Below are 8,384 nucleotides of genomic sequence, written 5' to 3' on the forward strand. Positions count from 1 at the left end.
ACTTTTTAAACCTCATATCCTATCATGCTTAATCAACACTGGCCCTATTCACCAGCCATCTCCATTTGTTTATTTTGATTTTACTGTTATTCTGGCTTCCACATTTTAGTAGCCACTGTTTTCTCTTGTATAATTTTGTTTAGTTCTCTTTTCCCCAGCTGGCCTTGCGCCAAAAAAACCCAAGCATTATCATCATCATCATGGACTGGCGTGTACACGAAACGGAACCGCAGATGGTGTCTGACAATTTTTAGAATAGCTATTTTATTTTTGCAAACTAGCCTTTCTGTGGTGGATAGCGCCTATGCTGCGTATCGTGTGCCTGTGTTATCTGCTGCTTTCGTCCTGAGGCGTAACGTGCAGTTTGTACGTGACGTCACTGGTCACATGTGTGTTATATATGTACGCTGGTGGTATGGAATAAAGGTTGTCATTATCTCGCCCGCATCGTCGGCGGCTCTGTCCCTTTCCCCGTTCTTGCGGCAGCCCAGCTGCACTCGACCTACTTCTAGGCCGCAACACGACATGGTGTCAGAAGATGGCATCCTCTGATATTCAAGGGGCGTTGCACCAATCTTCAAGTGCCGCCATGTCAGAGGACAACGGAGTCAAGCCATTCCACGGCATGATGACTGTTCCAGCTCCGCCAACGTTTGACTTAGACAGGACATCCGAATGGCCTTCTTGGATCCAGCTCTTCGATGACTACCGCTTTGCCTCGGGCTCAAACGAGCGAAGTGAAGTAGCTAAAGTGGGGACTCTGCTTTATACGATGGGAAGGCAAGCCAGAGAAATCTTCTCAACTTTCGCTTTACCTGAAGAGCAACACAAGCAGTTAGAAGTCGTCAAAAATAAGTTTGACAACCACTTCATGCCCGCACGGAACCTCGTTTATGAAAACGCATGTTTTCACCGGCGCATTCAACAACCTGTCTAATCAGTCGACCAATTCATGACTGCGTTGCACACGCTGGCGGACTGGTGCGGCTACCAGGAAAAGCAACGCATGACCCGCGGCAGGTTTGGCGTCGGCCTCAGTGATGCGAAGCTCTCCGAGTAGCTACAAATGGATGCAAATTTGACACTCGCCAGTGCTTTGTCAAAAGCTCACTTGAAGGGAACCGTCTAACGACAGCAGCAGCAGCTGCGAGAAACCAGCGACGAACCTTCGGCAGCGGCAGCTAGCAACCTGGACGCGGTCAGCAACCAAGGGCAGCCCCGGAAGAACTCTTCAGGACAGCTTCCCGGCAGCTCGTCAAGGAACAGTGCCCCTGGCATACAAGGTCAGCGCACCAGATAACAGTCCTACCGACCCCGGTCCATGCCCCAACTGCGGTCAAGGAGCGCACCCCAGGACCTTCTGCCCGGTAAAAGCTGCGAAATGCAACTACTGTGGTTGTTGCGGACACTTTGCAGTAGTGTGTCGGAAAAAGTCTGCAGGCGACCAAAAGAAGGTACAACTTTCTTCTCTCCATATGGACAAGGGGGCTTATTTTGTTAGCGGGGTGCACGGGGAGCACTCTAATTCTCGGTATGCTCAGGTCGTCATAAACGGCACTCCGGTGTTTGCTAAACTAGACTCGGGTGCAGAAGTTTCCGTGGTACCCTCAACGCTTCCTTGATTGCCTACCAGGTTAGACAAGTGAGACATAACGTTAACAGGACCCGCGAATTAGCCACTCTATGTTCTGGGAAAGTTTGTTGCCGGTATCCAGTGGAAGCAACGCACCATCCGACAAACTGTGTACGTTGTCTCACTCTTACGCTCCATACTTTTGGGTCTCCCAGAGCTCGAAGCTCTCGAGTTTATTAAGTTTGCTGACTTGGTCAGTTGCGCGGCAGCCATCGAGGCTCCCTACCCGCAGCTTTTCAGTTCCATGGGAGCTATGAAAGGAAAATATAATATACGACTGAAGCCGAACGCGATTACATTTGCAATTGAGGTTGCGCGCGCGTTGCCTTGCCCTTGCGGGACCGAGTTAAGCAGGAGCTCGAGCATATGGAGCGGGATGATGCAATCCGCAAAGTAGACGAACCTACAGAATGGTGCGCGGGTGTGGTACCAGTACTCAAACCGTCTGGACATGTTCGGATTTTGCGATGACTAGACGCAATTAAATAAAAGTGTACTTCGCGAGCGCTATGTCTTGCCACCGGTAGACGATAGCCTCGGTCTGTTAAGTGGGGCATCTGTGTTTTCAAAGCTAGACGCTAACTCTGGTTTTTATCAGATCACGTTGTGGCCCGAAAGCCAATTGTTAACTACCTTCATAACGTCATTTGGGCGATGCTGTTTTCAGAGACTACCGTTTGGAATAACGTCATCACCTGAATTTTTTCAAAAGAAAATGTCGCAGATTCTGGAAGGAATCCCAGGTTTGGTAAACATGACGGATGATGTGCTCATTTATGGCTGCGACAAGGCTCAACATTACGAGCGTCTGCGTCTAACTTTAGACCGCCTTTACGAGTGCTGGCGTTACGCTAAAGAAAGGTGTTGTTTTGGAGTAACCGAGAAAAAGTTTCTTGGTTGTGTTATAAATCGAGATGGAATCAAGCCGGACAATGAAAAGGTTCGGGCCATCAAAGAATTGGCGACGGCAACTAACGTATCTGACGTTCGACGGCTGCTCGGTATGACTAATCATCTGGCAAGGTTCATACCATTGTTGGCTTCGAAAACGGCGCCCTTACGCCTCTTGCTTTTGAAGGGTTCTGAATTGACATGGGGACCAGCCCAAGAGCAAGCGCTGTTATACGTCAACGGCGTTATCAGTTCGGTGCGCGTCATAGCTAACTATGATGCAAAGTATCCTACAATTCTTTCTGCTGACGCGTCATCATTCGGTTTGGGGGCAGTACTTATGCAAATTCAACCAAACAAAGAAAAATTTACAGCATCTTCCCGCGAGGGGAACCATGGGGTAGATGCAACTCATCGGGGGTTGCCGTTACGTTTCCGTTATGTTTGCGATGTCAGAGTGTTAATTGCTGTTGTTGTTTATCCTATTTACGCACCATGTTCTCCCCCGATGCGTCGCATCTACTCCATGGTTCCCCTCGCGGGAAGATGGTGTAAATTTTTAACCAAGCGCAAGCTGCGCGCTAACGCACAGCTGGCACGGCGACGGGAGCGAGCGCAGCCGAGCGCAAGCTGCGCGCTGACCGCGCTGACACACAGATTGCGCTGCGTTGAGAGCGGCGGAGCACGCAGCTGCCGCGGCGAAGAGAATGGGGAAGGGATGCGGACTACGCCGCGACAACGACACGGGACAAGGCGAGTTAAAGAGATGCGTTGCATCTAAAAAGGACCAGTTGCCTGTGCCTCGCACTCGTTGACGACTGCCGAAACCAGGTATTCCCAGATTGAAAAGGAAGCATTGGCAATAACATGGGCGGCAGAAAGATTCGAAGGGTACATCAAAAGTCTTGAAATTGTTTGTGAAACCGACCACAAACCACATGTATCCTTGTTGGGAAAATATCCTTTAGATGTTTTACCGCATCGCATTCAGCGTTTTCGCATGAGGCTTATGCGGTTCAGCTATGAGGTTGTGCATGTCCCGGGTAAGAGTCTTGTTACTGCAGATATGTTGTCCAGAGCCCCGATTCGGGGTAAACAAATGGATCATGCACTGTCTGTTGTTGACGTCAGCAAGCACGTTTCTGGCTCTTTGTCAAACGCCGTCGAAGCTGACCTTTTTGAAAAAGTGAAAGCAGAACAAGCAGATGATGATGTCTCTCAAACACTCGTGAGATTCAGCCGGAAAGGGTGGCCGAAGTTCTCATCGCTTTCGACGGATTTGCGCCCATACTGGCAGGAAAGAGCCACGCTGACAGTCGTAGAAGGTGTGCTACTGAAAGGTGCACGGCTTGTAATTCCACAGAAATTGCGCGCAGACATATTGATACGCTTGCATGAAAGTCACCAGCGAATCGAGAAATGCAGAGCTCGAGCCAGAGAGTCGGTATGGTGGCCTGGGTTGAGTTGTCAGCTGAGAGCTTTGGTGACTGATTGCTGCGTATGCGGAGAGCACAGACAACAAACGTCTGAACCAATGATCCCGACAACCACTCCACAACGTCCTTGGCAAAAGCTAGGTGCTGATCTCTGCCATATTCAAAGAAAATGGTTTTTGGTGGTCGTGGATTATTTTTTCTAGATACCCAGAGATAGTCTTGCTATCTTCGATAACAAGTGCCACTGTCATCATGCACCTGAAAAGTTTCTTTGCAAGACATGGCATACCAGAGGTAGGTCGTTATGTCTGATAACGGAGCGCAATTCGTGTCGCAGGAATACAGGTTGTTCGCTCGCAACTACAATATCGCACTGTGACGTCGCGTCCCAGATGCCCCCAAGCAAATGGGGAAGTAGAGAGGATGGTGCACACAGTAAATGTCTGATTACAAAAGCGAAGGACCCATATCTTTCTCTCCTAGCGTACAGGGACACTCCGGGGCCACTGGGAAAAAGCCCGGCAGAACTTCTAATGGGCAGGCGGCTACGCACAACGATACCTGTCCATCCAAAGACCCTTCTGCCTCAGAACGTGAGCCTGAGCAGGTTGAGAAACCACGTTACAACCACTCGACAGTGGCAGCGTACGTATTTCAACCTTCGCCATATAGCTACTTCGTTGCCAGCGCTCCAACCAGGCGCGGAAGTCTTGGTGACAGACTCCAAACCGAAAGCGCGAGTCGTGCGTCCTGCCGAGCGGCCGAGGTCGTATGTGGCTCGAACTTCCACCGGCGTAGTTCTGAAGAGAAACAGGAAATTCCTTGTTCGCTTTGTTTCTCAGCTGAATGACGGTGAGGACGATGGAGGTAGCTATGATTTCCTTCAGACAGATAGTCGGGTAGAAATCGAACAGGGATCGATGCGCGCTACTGACAGCACGGTACCTGACAATTCATCTAGCCCTTTATTACAGCGAACTGACCCCCCAGAATACAGAAAGCGATCTGGTCGTCTTGTCCCACAGCCAGACCGCTGCGGGTTCAGTAATTGAATGTTATTTCTATCTGTTGCGCATTGTTTCTTTCTTTTATACGGTTCCTCTTTCGCTGGCGGTAACCTAAGTTTCGTTGCAACTGTCAGCGTATTCCTTAAGAACGGGAGATGTGGTGATAGCGCCTATGCCGCGTATCGTGTGCCTGTGTTATCTGCTGCTTTCGTCCCCACGCGCCACGTGCAGTTTGTACGTGACGTCACTGGTCACATGTGTGTTTGTTATATATGTACGCTGGTGGCGTGGAATAAAGGTTGTCATTATCTCGCCCGCGTCGTCGGCGGCTCTGTCCCTTTCCCCGTTCTTGCGGCAGCCCAGCTGCACTAGGCCTACTTCTAAGCCGCAACACGACACTTTCCTCGTATCATTGTTAGAAGGCGTAGGCAGCAGCGCCCACCGCAGCGCACTGCCCTAATCACCACGCCTTTAGAACACATATGCACTCAATTATTTATTCAATCAATCAATCAATCAATCAAAGAACCAAATATTCCATCAATCTTTTTATTTCAGCAACATCTGTGTTGGAACCGTGCACAAAAAGTCACCAAACGGGCTTGACAGGGTCAACGGCACCGTGTACAAGGCAAGCGGCAGCAGATGCTTGCTGCCAACGTAAGCATGTACAGTCGGGGACTTAATTTTGCAGACCACGCGAGCGCGTGGCAAAAGCCACCGATGCGCGCTCTGAAGACCCGGCGCCTGTTGTCGAGAGCGGCGCAGCGCGCATGCGCGTCCTGTTTTACTCGCAGGCACGCCGATTTTCTCGCTTCCTGCAGCGGTGCTGCAATGGTCCCTCAAGCGCCGCATATCGACGCCTTTCTGGCATTCATTTCCTTCCGATGGCACATTTGGGGCCTAACGTGATGATTGCGAGGGCTTTGGCACAAGTGCTCCTCGCGTCCTGATAAACACTTGCGCGTAATGATTTATTTGTTTGTTTTGTGCTTTATTGTGTACAGACGATGAGACTAGTGGCTTGCGAACGGCGTCCCCGAATGAAGCGCATACGAAGCACAGTCTCACAGTACCGCGCTACCGACGACGAAATGCCAGCTATATGAATAGCGAACCTTCATTCACCTTGTTTATTGTGTAATTTGGCCACTGCACATATATTCCAGCTAGCTCACCGCTGCCCATAAAGTAGGTGATTTGCAAGTTTAATAAAAGAAATTGTTTCGGCATTCTTGTTGCCTACTTGATTACTTAAAAATTATAGAAATACGTGCTCACATAAATTGTCTGTTTGCTCTGCCCATCCATCGCATTCGTGAAAATAATAGCTCGGGCTCCCATTGAATGCCGTAAATTTTTTCGCTACTTTTGAGAAGCTGTTTTTCAAAAGGTCATTTGCCAGCTTACTACTATGCCGAGAGATGCTGTTAGCCAAGGCATTAAATGCCTACGGGGATGAATTGCTCCCAGGCCGGAGTAAATCTTCAAGGTCGGCTTGCATTGATTGATGATGAGGTTTTAACGCGCCGATGCTACACAGCCGATAAGGCGCGCCGTAGTTGAAAGCTCCGGATTAATTTTGATTTCCTGGGAATGTGTAACATGCGCCTAAATCCCCAACACACTTGAGCATTTTCGCCTCCATCAGAAAAGGGCCACCTAGCAGATGCCCAGCGGAGCGGAAGGACAAGTTCAACAACGAAACAGGAGGACAAGCAGACTGTTTTTCAGTGGTTAAACACCAGTTCATTAGTGACAACAACATTCGGAAGGCCCTGAATAGAGAATATTATTACGGCGAAAAGTAGCGAATAATCTTATGGCGTTCTTCGATGGGAACCGGAGATGCCGTTTTTAATAATGCTGAAGCGCAGAACGAACCGAAAATTCATATGGGTATGTCTTTCAATCATTTTTAAGTAAGGGAGTAGACATTAAAAATAAAATAGAGGATTTCTTTTATCAAACTTGCAAATCACCTACTTTATGGGCAGCGGATAGCGAGCTGGAATATATGTTCAGTGGCCAAATTACACAATAAACAAGGTGTATAAAGGTTCGCAATTCATATAGCTGGCATGTCGTCGTCGGTAGCGCGGTACCCTGAGACTATGCTTCGTAGGTGCTTCATTCGGGGACGCCTTCCGCAAGCAGCTAGCCTCATCGTCTATAAACGATGAAGCACAAAACAAACAAATAAAAGATTACGCGCAAGTGTTTATCAGGACGCGAGGAGCACATGCGCCAAAGCCCTCGCAATCATCACGTTAGGCCCCAAACGTGCCATCGGAAGGAAATGAATGCCAGAAAGGCGTCGATATGCGGTGCTTCAGGGACCATTGCAGCACCGCTGCAGGAAGCGAGATAATCGGCGTGCCTGCGAGTAAAACAGGACGCGCATGCGCGCCGCGCTGGTCTCGACAACAGGCACCGGGCCTCCAGAGCGCGCATCGGTGGCTTTTGCCACGCGCCCGCGTGGTCTGCAAAATTAGGTACCCGCCTGTACACACTTGAACACATACGAAATTACAATACCTGTATATTAAAACACAAATCACATCGGAAGAAGATATGCGTACGCATAGCACAAAACTGTAACAATAACCTAAACTACAGACGAAGCAAATCGTGGCACCAGTTATCTAAGATACAAAAAGAAAAACAAGATGATTTACACCAAGCATATGGTTATACAATTTAGTAGACAAGAAGTGGTATCAATTGAACAGCACGGTAAAAATGACACTAATTTTTCAAACAAGGTCGATTCAGTGCCAGAGCTTGTTTAGATAAAAGGGAAGACGGTTACGTAGCATTTGTGTCCCGTAGTTCAATGTGCGGGCCCGCGGCATTTGCCAGTGTTCAAATGTACGGAAGCAACGCTGGTTTTGTTTTGCAGTTTGTTTTGAAATATGTGGCAGAAAATTGTTACAATTCTTAGCCGACTTTCATATCGTTTGATCAATGTGATTCTGTAATACTCAGGCATTGGAACTAACTTCATATTTTCAAAAATAGGGTAACTGTGGCTGTTATATGCGGCGTTTACATATATTCGGGCTGCCTTTTTATTGAAATACGTGAAGTTTAGTGATATTGGATTGCCTTGGTGTGCCCCTTACCAGATGGCAGTAGTTGATGTACAATAAAACTAACCAGTCATAATTACGAAGTTCGACACTTTGGTTAAAAAAATCTCAGTCCAGATAGAACACCGGTAACTCTAGAATGATTAGTAATAAATGAATCTGCCTGAAAATTCCATGACATATGTTCCAAAAAAGTGCACCCAGGCATTTTAAAGCAGGTATGAGCTCAATATATCTACTGTCTACCCGGAGGGCAAAGGGTATTTGAACTCTCCTATTTTATGCACTAAAAAGGACAGCTTTAGTTTTATTCGTCTTTATTTTA

General features: G+C 48.2%; 1 pseudogene; it reads left to right on the top strand.

The window, feature by feature from the left end:
• The first annotated feature begins 625 nt into the window (after window positions 1–625).
• Window positions 626–4,801, top strand: LOC144161989 (uncharacterized; annotated as a pseudogene).
• The last annotated feature ends 3,583 nt before the right edge of the window (window positions 4,802–8,384 follow it).

Source organism: Haemaphysalis longicornis, unplaced genomic scaffold (assembly GCF_048455015.1).
Source record: "Haemaphysalis longicornis isolate Haplotype H1 unplaced genomic scaffold, Haemaphysalis longicornis Haplotype H1 scaffold_12, whole genome shotgun sequence".
NCBI lineage: Eukaryota > Metazoa > Arthropoda > Arachnida > Ixodida > Ixodidae > Haemaphysalis > Haemaphysalis longicornis.